This window comes from Clarias gariepinus, chromosome 15 (assembly GCF_024256425.1).
Source record: "Clarias gariepinus isolate MV-2021 ecotype Netherlands chromosome 15, CGAR_prim_01v2, whole genome shotgun sequence".
NCBI classification, from domain to species: Eukaryota; Metazoa; Chordata; class Actinopteri; order Siluriformes; family Clariidae; genus Clarias; species Clarias gariepinus.
This window is the reverse complement of record NC_071114.1, coordinates 4,932,501-4,942,500: the sequence shown is the minus strand read 5'-3', so window position 1 is coordinate 4,942,500 and position 10,000 is coordinate 4,932,501. Positions and strand designations below refer to the sequence as shown.

Sequence of the window (10,000 nt, the reverse complement as noted above, 5' to 3'; positions counted from 1 at the left end):
CATAGCCATTTCTTGCAACCCTTCCCTCCCAAGCAAAGGTTCCACCGAGATCTGAACTCGGATCACTGGATACAAAGTCCAGAGTGCTAGACATTACACCATGGAACCATTTGTTGGTGTTTGGGATGACCACAGTTTGTCCATACACTGATAAGCTGCACGGAGCCAGGCGCTCGGGCACTAAGAGCTTGTAACCAAAACTCATCTGGCGGTGCCGAAACCCGGGATCGAACCAGGGACCTTTAGATCTTCAGTCTAACGCTCTCCCAACTGAGCTATTTCGGCTGGTGCAGTCAAGTTCCTATTTTAAGAATGTAACCAAACCATGTGTTATGGTTAACTGCCAATGGTTTCATCATGCCATACAGTGGCCGATGATCAAGTGAGCAGCTATTAAACGCTAGCTAATAGTCCAAGTCATTGTAATTATAAAAGCAATTGATAAAGAACTGCCCCAGGACCTTGTTGTTCAGAAAGCTCATCCTAAGCACCCACGTGAAAGGGCACGAATGAACTCAGGGGCTTGGATGGTTCAATGCAGATTTGTAGGTCCCACCGAGATTTGAACTCCGATCGCTGGATTTAGAGCCCAGAGTGCTAACCATTACACCATGAAACCAACCTGCATGCAGCGCCTTTTTGTGACCCACATGTCACTTCCAAATACTGAGAAACAGCAAAGAGGTCAGAGCGTAAGAGCTTGTAATCAAAGGTCACTAAACTGTGCTAACTCTTGTTTTGAAATCACACAAAGAAACTGGGCGGAGCTTTGGTTGTCTTGTGTAAGTAGAAGAAGACAAAGCTTATTGTAGAACCACGCCTCCGTAGCATGAGAAAGTGTGTTTGCTTCAGATCAGCCAGTTTCCACATTTTTTCCTCTTGCAGAAGGATCTCCATCTGCCATCTGTGAGTAGTTCTTTTGTTTCCCACACAGTGACTCCAGCAAGCAATGGATGATGATTTTTATTCAAGTTTCTTTGCTTTAGAACCAGGCAAATGTAGGGACTTTGACATAGCCATTTCTTGCAACCCTTCCCTCCCAAGCAAAGGTTCCACCGAGATCTGAACTCGGATCACTGGATACAAAGTCCAGAGTGCTAGACATTACACCATGGAACCATTTGTTGGTGTTTGGGATGACCACAGTTTGTCCATACACTGATAAGCTGCACGGAGCCAGGCGCTCGGGCACTAAGAGCTTGTAACCAAAACTCATCTGGCAGTGCCGAAACCCGGGATCGAACCAGGGACCTTTAGATCTTCAGTCTAACGCTCTCCCAACTGAGCTATTTCGGCTGGTGCAGTCAAATTCCTATTTTAAGAATGGAACCAACCATGTGTTATGGTTAACTGCCAATGGCTTCATCATGGCATACAGTGGCCGATGATCAAGTGAGCAGCTATTAAATGCTAGCTGATAGTCCAAGTCATTGTAATTATAAAAGCAATTGATAAAGAACTGCCCCAGAACCTTGTTGTTCAGAAAGCTCATCCTAAGCACCCACGTGGAAGGGAACGAACGACCTCAGGGGCTTGGATGGTTCAATGCAGATTTGCAGGTCCCACCGAGATTTGAACTCGGATCGCTGGATTCAGAGTCCAGAGTGCTAACCGTTACACCATGGAACCAACCTGCACGCAGCGCCTTTTTGTGACCCACATGTCACTTCCAAATACTGAGAAACAGCAAAGAGGTCAGAGCGTAAGAGCTTGTAATCAAAGGTCACTAAACTGTGCTAACTCTTGTTTTGAAATCACACAAAGAAACTGGGCGGAGTTTTTGTTGTCTTGTGTAAGTAGAAGAAGACAAAGCTTATTGTAGAACCACGCCTCCGTAGCATGAGAAAGTGTGTTTGCTTCAGATCAGCCAGTTTCCACATTTTTTCCTCTTGCAGAAGGATCTCCATCTGCCATCTGTGAGTAGTTCTTTTGTTTCCCACACAGTGACTCCAGCAAGCAATGGATGATGATTTTTATTCAAGTTTCTTTGCTTTAGAACCAGGCAAATGTAGGGACTTTGACATAGCCATTTCTTGCAACCCTTCCCTCCCAAGCAAAGGTTCCACCGAGATCTGAACTCGGATCACTGGATACAAAGTCCAGAGTGCTAGACATTACACCATTTGTTGGTGTTTGGGATGACCACAGTTTGTCCATACACTGATAAGCTGCACGGAGCCAGGCGCTCGGTGCCAGGTGCAGTCAAGGTGCAGTCATTTTCCTATTTTAAGAATGTAACCAAACCATGTGTTATGGTTAACTGCCAATGGCTTCATCATGGCATACAGTGGCCGATGATCAAGTGAGCAGCTATTAAACGCTAGCTGATAGTCCAAGTCATTGTAATTATAAAAGCAATTGATAAAGAACTGCCCCAGAACCTTGTTGTTCAGAAAGCTCATCCTAAGCACCCACATGGAAGGGAATGAATGACCTCAGGGGCTTGGATGGTTCAATGCAGATTTGCAGGTCCCACCGAGATTTGAACTCGGATCGCTGGATTCAGAGTCCAGAGTGCTAACCGTTACACCATGGAACCATTTGTTGGTGTTTGGGATGACCACAGTTTGTCCATACACTGATAAGCTGCACAGTTTCCACATTTTTTCCTCTTGCAGAAGGATCTCCATCTGCCATCTGTGAGTAGTTCTTTTATTTCCCACACAGTGACTCCAGCAAGCAATTGATGATGATTTTTATTCAAGTTTCTTTGCTTTAGAACCAGGCAAATGTAGGGACTTTGACATAGCCATTTCTTGCAACCCTTCCCTCCCAAGCAAAGGTTCCACCGAGATCTGAACTCGGATCACTGGATACAAAGTCCAGAGTGCTAGACATTACACCATGGAACCATTAATTGGTGTTTGGGATGACCACAGTTTGTCCATACACTGATAAGCTGCACGGAGCCAGGCGCTCGGGCACTATGAGCTTGTAACCAAAACTCATCTGGCAGTGCCGAAACCCGGGATCGAACCAGGGACCTTTAGATCTTCAGTCTAACGCTCTCCCAACTGAGCTATTTCGGCTGGTGCAGTCAAATTCCTATTTTAAGAATGGAACCAAACCATGTGTTATGGTTAACTGCCAATGGCTTCATCATGGCATACAGTGGCCGATGATCAAGTGAGCAGCTATTAAACGCTAGCTGATAGTCCAAGTCATTGTAATTATAAAAGCAATTGATAAAGAACTGCCCCAGAACCTTGTTGTTCAGAAAGCTCATCCTAAGCACCCACGTGGAAGGGAACGAATGACCTCAGGGGCTTGGATGGTTCAATGCAGATTTGCAGGTCCCACCGAGATTTGAACTCGGATCGCTGGATTCAGAGTCCAGAGTGCTAACCGTTACACCATGGAACCAACCTGCACGCAGTGCCTTTTTGTGACCCACATGTCACTTCCAAATACTGAGAAACAGCAAAGAGGTCAGAGCGTAAGAGCTTGTAATCAAAGGTCACTAAACTGTGCTAACTCTTGTTTTGAAATCACACAAAGAAACTGGGCGGAGCTTTTGTTGTCTTGTGTAAGTAGAAGAAGACAAAGCTTATTGTAGAACCACGCCTCCGTAGCATGAGAAAGTGTGTTTGCTTCAGATCAGCCAGTTTCCACATTTTTTCCTCTTGCAGAAGGATCTCCATCTGCCATCTGTGAGTAGTTCTTTTGTTTCCCACACAGTGACTCCAGCAAGCAATGGATGATGATTTTTATTCAAGTTTCTTTGCTTTAGAACCAGGCAAATGTAGGGACTTTGACATAGCCATTTCTTGCAACCCTTCCCTCCCAAGCAAAGGTTCCACCGAGATCTGAACTCGGATCACTGGATACAAAGTCCAGAGTGCTAGACATTAGACCATGGAACCATTTGTTGATGTTTGGGATGACCACAGTTTGTCCATACACTGATAAGCTGCACGGAGCCAGGCGCTCGGGCACTAACCATTACACCATGGAACCAACCTGCATGCAGCGCCTTTTTGTGACCCACATGTCACTTCCAAATACTGACAAACAGCAAAGAGGTCAGAGCATAAGAGCTTGTAATCAAAGGTCACTAAACTGTGCTAACTCTTGTTTTGAAATCACACAAAGAAACTGGGCGGAGCTTTTGTTGTCTTGTGTAAGTAGAAGAAGACAAAGCTTATTGTAGAACCACGCCTCCGTAGCATGAGAAAGTGTGTTTGCTTCAGATCAGCCAGTTTCCACATTTTTTCCTCTTGCAGAAGGATCTCCATCTGCCATCTGTGAGTAGTTCTTTTGTTTCCCACACAGTGACTCCAGCAAGCAATGGATGATGATTTTTATTCAAGTTTCTTTGCTTTAGAACCAGGCAAATGTAGGGACTTTGACATAGCCATTTCTTGCAACCCTTCCCTCCCAAGCAAAGGTTCCACCGAGATCTGAACTCGGATCACTGGATACAAAGTCCAGAGTGCTAGACATTACACCATGGAACCATTTGTTGGTGTTTGGGATGACCACAGTTTGTCCATACACTGATAAGCTGCACGGAGCCAGGCGCTCGGGCACTAAGAGCTTGTAACCAAAACTCATCTGGCGGTGCCGAAACCCGGGATCGAACCAGGGACCTTTAGATCTTCAGTCTAACGCTCTCCCAACTGAGCTATTTCGGCTGGTGCAGTCAAGTTCCTATTTTAAGAATGTAACCAAACCATGTGTTATGGTTAACTGCCAATGGTTTCATCATGCCATACAGTGGCCGATGATCAAGTGAGCAGCTATTAAACGCTAGCTAATAGTCCAAGTCATTGTAATTATAAAAGCAATTGATAAAGAACTGCCCCAGGACCTTGTTGTTCAGAAAGCTCATCCTAAGCACCCACGTGAAAGGGCACGAATGAACTCAGGGGCTTGGATGGTTCAATGCAGATTTGTAGGTCCCACCGAGATTTGAACTCCGATCGCTGGATTTAGAGCCCAGAGTGCTAACCATTACACCATGAAACCAACCTGCATGCAGCGCCTTTTTGTGACCCACATGTCACTTCCAAATACTGAGAAACAGCAAAGAGGTCAGAGCGTAAGAGCTTGTAATCAAAGGTCACTAAACTGTGCTAACTCTTGTTTTGAAATCACACAAAGAAACTGGGCGGAGCTTTGGTTGTCTTGTGTAAGTAGAAGAAGACAAAGCTTATTGTAGAACCACGCCTCCGTAGCATGAGAAAGTGTGTTTGCTTCAGATCAGCCAGTTTCCACATTTTTTCCTCTTGCAGAAGGATCTCCATCTGCCATCTGTGAGTAGTTCTTTTGTTTCCCACACAGTGACTCCAGCAAGCAATGGATGATGATTTTTATTCAAGTTTCTTTGCTTTAGAACCAGGCAAATGTAGGGACTTTGACATAGCCATTTCTTGCAACCCTTCCCTCCCAAGCAAAGGTTCCACCGAGATCTGAACTCGGATCACTGGATACAAAGTCCAGAGTGCTAGACATTACACCATGGAACCATTTGTTGGTGTTTGGGATGACCACAGTTTGTCCATACACTGATAAGCTGCACGGAGCCAGGCGCTCGGGCACTAAGAGCTTGTAACCAAAACTCATCTGGCAGTGCCGAAACCCGGGATCGAACCAGGGACCTTTAGATCTTCAGTCTAACGCTCTCCCAACTGAGCTATTTCGGCTGGTGCAGTCAAATTCCTATTTTAAGAATGGAACCAACCATGTGTTATGGTTAACTGCCAATGGCTTCATCATGGCATACAGTGGCCGATGATCAAGTGAGCAGCTATTAAATGCTAGCTGATAGTCCAAGTCATTGTAATTATAAAAGCAATTGATAAAGAACTGCCCCAGAACCTTGTTGTTCAGAAAGCTCATCCTAAGCACCCACGTGGAAGGGAACGAACGACCTCAGGGGCTTGGATGGTTCAATGCAGATTTGCAGGTCCCACCGAGATTTGAACTCGGATCGCTGGATTCAGAGTCCAGAGTGCTAACCGTTACACCATGGAACCAACCTGCACGCAGCGCCTTTTTGTGACCCACATGTCACTTCCAAATACTGAGAAACAGCAAAGAGGTCAGAGCGTAAGAGCTTGTAATCAAAGGTCACTAAACTGTGCTAACTCTTGTTTTGAAATCACACAAAGAAACTGGGCGGAGTTTTTGTTGTCTTGTGTAAGTAGAAGAAGACAAAGCTTATTGTAGAACCACGCCTCCGTAGCATGAGAAAGTGTGTTTGCTTCAGATCAGCCAGTTTCCACATTTTTTCCTCTTGCAGAAGGATCTCCATCTGCCATCTGTGAGTAGTTCTTTTGTTTCCCACACAGTGACTCCAGCAAGCAATGGATGATGATTTTTATTCAAGTTTCTTTGCTTTAGAACCAGGCAAATGTAGGGACTTTGACATAGCCATTTCTTGCAACCCTTCCCTCCCAAGCAAAGGTTCCACCGAGATCTGAACTCGGATCACTGGATACAAAGTCCAGAGTGCTAGACATTACACCATTTGTTGGTGTTTGGGATGACCACAGTTTGTCCATACACTGATAAGCTGCACGGAGCCAGGCGCTCGGTGCCAGGTGCAGTCAAGGTGCAGTCATTTTCCTATTTTAAGAATGTAACCAAACCATGTGTTATGGTTAACTGCCAATGGCTTCATCATGGCATACAGTGGCCGATGATCAAGTGAGCAGCTATTAAACGCTAGCTGATAGTCCAAGTCATTGTAATTATAAAAGCAATTGATAAAGAACTGCCCCAGAACCTTGTTGTTCAGAAAGCTCATCCTAAGCACCCACATGGAAGGGAATGAATGACCTCAGGGGCTTGGATGGTTCAATGCAGATTTGCAGGTCCCACCGAGATTTGAACTCGGATCGCTGGATTCAGAGTCCAGAGTGCTAACCGTTACACCATGGAACCATTTGTTGGTGTTTGGGATGACCACAGTTTGTCCATACACTGATAAGCTGCACAGTTTCCACATTTTTTCCTCTTGCAGAAGGATCTCCATCTGCCATCTGTAAGTAGTTCTTTTGTTTCCCACACAGTGACTCCAGCAAGCAATGGATGATGATTTTTATTCAAGTTTCTTTGCTTTAGAACCAGGCAAATGTAGGGACTTTGACATAGCCATTTCTTGCAACCCTTCCCTCCCAAGCAAAGGTTCCACCGAGATCTGAACTCGGATCACTGGATACAAAGTCCAGAGTGCTAGACATTAGACCATGGAACCATTTGTTGATGTTTGGGATGACCACAGTTTGTCCATACACTGATAAGCTGCACGGAGCCAGGCGCTCGGGCACTAACCATTACACCATGGAACCAACCTGCATGCAGCGCCTTTTTGTGACCCACATGTCACTTCCAAATACTGACAAACAGCAAAGAGGTCAGAGCATAAGAGCTTGTAATCAAAGGTCACTAAACTGTGCTAACTCTTGTTTTGAAATCACACAAAGAAACTGGGCGGAGCTTTTGTTGTCTTGTGTAAGTAGAAGAAGACAAAGCTTATTGTAGAACCACGCCTCCGTAGCATGAGAAAGTGTGTTTGCTTCAGATCAGCCAGTTTCCACATTTTTTCCTCTTGCAGAAGGATCTCCATCTGCCATCTGTGAGTAGTTCTTTTGTTTCCCACACAGTGACTCCAGCAAGCAATGGATGATGATTTTTATTCAAGTTTCTTTGCTTTAGAACCAGGCAAATGTAGGGACTTTGACATAGCCATTTCTTGCAACCCTTCCCTCCCAAGCAAAGGTTCCACCGAGATCTGAACTCGGATCACTGGATACAAAGTCCAGAGTGCTAGACATTACACCATGGAACCATTTGTTGGTGTTTGGGATGACCACAGTTTGTCCATACACTGATAAGCTGCACGGAGCCAGGCGCTCGGGCACTAAGAGCTTGTAACCAAAACTCATCTGGCGGTGCCGAAACCCGGGATCGAACCAGGGACCTTTAGATCTTCAGTCTAACGCTCTCCCAACTGAGCTATTTCGGCTGGTGCAGTCAAGTTCCTATTTTAAGAATGTAACCAAACCATGTGTTATGGTTAACTGCCAATGGTTTCATCATGCCATACAGTGGCCGATGATCAAGTGAGCAGCTATTAAACGCTAGCTAATAGTCCAAGTCATTGTAATTATAAAAGCAATTGATAAAGAACTGCCCCAGGACCTTGTTGTTCAGAAAGCTCATCCTAAGCACCCACGTGAAAGGGCACGAATGAACTCAGGGGCTTGGATGGTTCAATGCAGATTTGTAGGTCCCACCGAGATTTGAACTCCGATCGCTGGATTTAGAGCCCAGAGTGCTAACCATTACACCATGAAACCAACCTGCATGCAGCGCCTTTTTGTGACCCACATGTCACTTCCAAATACTGAGAAACAGCAAAGAGGTCAGAGCGTAAGAGCTTGTAATCAAAGGTCACTAAACTGTGCTAACTCTTGTTTTGAAATCACACAAAGAAACTGGGCGGAGCTTTGGTTGTCTTGTGTAAGTAGAAGAAGACAAAGCTTATTGTAGAACCACGCCTCCGTAGCATGAGAAAGTGTGTTTGCTTCAGATCAGCCAGTTTCCACATTTTTTCCTCTTGCAGAAGGATCTCCATCTGCCATCTGTGAGTAGTTCTTTTGTTTCCCACACAGTGACTCCAGCAAGCAATGGATGATGATTTTTATTCAAGTTTCTTTGCTTTAGAACCAGGCAAATGTAGGGACTTTGACATAGCCATTTCTTGCAACCCTTCCCTCCCAAGCAAAGGTTCCACCGAGATCTGAACTCGGATCACTGGATACAAAGTCCAGAGTGCTAGACATTACACCATGGAACCATTTGTTGGTGTTTGGGATGACCACAGTTTGTCCATACACTGATAAGCTGCACGGAGCCAGGCGCTCGGGCACTAAGAGCTTGTAACCAAAACTCATCTGGCAGTGCCGAAACCCGGGATCGAACCAGGGACCTTTAGATCTTCAGTCTAACGCTCTCCCAACTGAGCTATTTCGGCTGGTGCAGTCAAATTCCTATTTTAAGAATGGAACCAACCATGTGTTATGGTTAACTGCCAATGGCTTCATCATGGCATACAGTGGCCGATGATCAAGTGAGCAGCTATTAAATGCTAGCTGATAGTCCAAGTCATTGTAATTATAAAAGCAATTGATAAAGAACTGCCCCAGAACCTTGTTGTTCAGAAAGCTCATCCTAAGCACCCACGTGGAAGGGAACGAACGACCTCAGGGGCTTGGATGGTTCAATGCAGATTTGCAGGTCCCACCGAGATTTGAACTCGGATCGCTGGATTCAGAGTCCAGAGTGCTAACCGTTACACCATGGAACCAACCTGCACGCAGCGCCTTTTTGTGACCCACATGTCACTTCCAAATACTGAGAAACAGCAAAGAGGTCAGAGCGTAAGAGCTTGTAATCAAAGGTCACTAAACTGTGCTAACTCTTGTTTTGAAATCACACAAAGAAACTGGGCGGAGTTTTTGTTGTCTTGTGTAAGTAGAAGAAGACAAAGCTTATTGTAGGACCACGCCTCCGTAGCATGAGAAAGTGTGTTTGCTTCAGATCAGCCAGTTTCCACATTTTTTCCTCTTGCAGAAGGATCTCCATCTGCCATCTGTGAGTAGTTCTTTTGTTTCCCACACAGTGACTCCAGCAAGCAATGGATGATGATTTTTATTCAAGTTTCTTTGCTTTAGAACCAGGCAAATGTAGGGACTTTGACATAGCCATTTCTTGCAACCCTTCCCTCCCAAGCAAAGGTTCCACCGAGATCTGAACTCGGATCACTGGATACAAAGTCCAGAGTGCTAGACATTACACCATTTGTTGGTGTTTGGGATGACCACAGTTTGTCCATACACTGATAAGCTGCACGGAGCCAGGCGCTCGGTGCCAGGTGCAGTCAAGGTGCAGTCATTTTCCTATTTTAAGAATGTAACCAAACCATGTGTTATGGTTAACTGCCAATGGCTTCATCATGGCATACAGTGGCCGATGATCAAGTGAGCAGCTA

At 45.3% G+C, this 10,000-nt stretch overlaps 13 non-coding genes across 13 annotated transcripts; all 13 read right to left on the bottom strand.

Moving 5' to 3' along the window:
* Window positions 1–212: 212 nt before the first annotated feature.
* On the bottom strand, window positions 213–285 carry trnaf-gaa (transfer RNA phenylalanine (anticodon GAA)). The gene has a single exon. It is a non-coding gene; the product is annotated as a tRNA-Phe (tRNA).
* Window positions 286–1,223: 938 nt separating this feature from the next.
* Window positions 1,224–1,296, bottom strand: trnaf-gaa (transfer RNA phenylalanine (anticodon GAA)). The gene has a single exon. It is a non-coding gene; the product is annotated as a tRNA-Phe (tRNA).
* Window positions 1,297–1,557: 261 nt separating this feature from the next.
* On the bottom strand, window positions 1,558–1,629 carry trnaq-cug (transfer RNA glutamine (anticodon CUG)). The gene has a single exon. It is a non-coding gene; the product is annotated as a tRNA-Gln (tRNA).
* Window positions 1,630–2,467: 838 nt separating this feature from the next.
* trnaq-cug (transfer RNA glutamine (anticodon CUG)) lies at window positions 2,468–2,539 on the bottom strand. Its single transcript has one exon. It is a non-coding gene; the product is annotated as a tRNA-Gln (tRNA).
* A 417-nt stretch (window positions 2,540–2,956) lies between these two features.
* Window positions 2,957–3,029, bottom strand: trnaf-gaa (transfer RNA phenylalanine (anticodon GAA)). The gene has a single exon. It is a non-coding gene; the product is annotated as a tRNA-Phe (tRNA).
* A 262-nt stretch (window positions 3,030–3,291) lies between these two features.
* On the bottom strand, window positions 3,292–3,363 carry trnaq-cug (transfer RNA glutamine (anticodon CUG)). Its single transcript has one exon. It is a non-coding gene; the product is annotated as a tRNA-Gln (tRNA).
* Window positions 3,364–4,561: 1,198 nt separating this feature from the next.
* On the bottom strand, window positions 4,562–4,634 carry trnaf-gaa (transfer RNA phenylalanine (anticodon GAA)). The gene has a single exon. It is a non-coding gene; the product is annotated as a tRNA-Phe (tRNA).
* A 938-nt stretch (window positions 4,635–5,572) lies between these two features.
* Window positions 5,573–5,645, bottom strand: trnaf-gaa (transfer RNA phenylalanine (anticodon GAA)). The gene has a single exon. It is a non-coding gene; the product is annotated as a tRNA-Phe (tRNA).
* Window positions 5,646–5,906: 261 nt separating this feature from the next.
* trnaq-cug (transfer RNA glutamine (anticodon CUG)) lies at window positions 5,907–5,978 on the bottom strand. Its single transcript has one exon. It is a non-coding gene; the product is annotated as a tRNA-Gln (tRNA).
* Window positions 5,979–6,816: 838 nt separating this feature from the next.
* On the bottom strand, window positions 6,817–6,888 carry trnaq-cug (transfer RNA glutamine (anticodon CUG)). The gene has a single exon. It is a non-coding gene; the product is annotated as a tRNA-Gln (tRNA).
* A 1,011-nt stretch (window positions 6,889–7,899) lies between these two features.
* Window positions 7,900–7,972, bottom strand: trnaf-gaa (transfer RNA phenylalanine (anticodon GAA)). Its single transcript has one exon. It is a non-coding gene; the product is annotated as a tRNA-Phe (tRNA).
* A 938-nt stretch (window positions 7,973–8,910) lies between these two features.
* On the bottom strand, window positions 8,911–8,983 carry trnaf-gaa (transfer RNA phenylalanine (anticodon GAA)). Its single transcript has one exon. It is a non-coding gene; the product is annotated as a tRNA-Phe (tRNA).
* Window positions 8,984–9,244: 261 nt separating this feature from the next.
* trnaq-cug (transfer RNA glutamine (anticodon CUG)) lies at window positions 9,245–9,316 on the bottom strand. The gene has a single exon. It is a non-coding gene; the product is annotated as a tRNA-Gln (tRNA).
* Window positions 9,317–10,000: the final 684 nt, after the last annotated feature.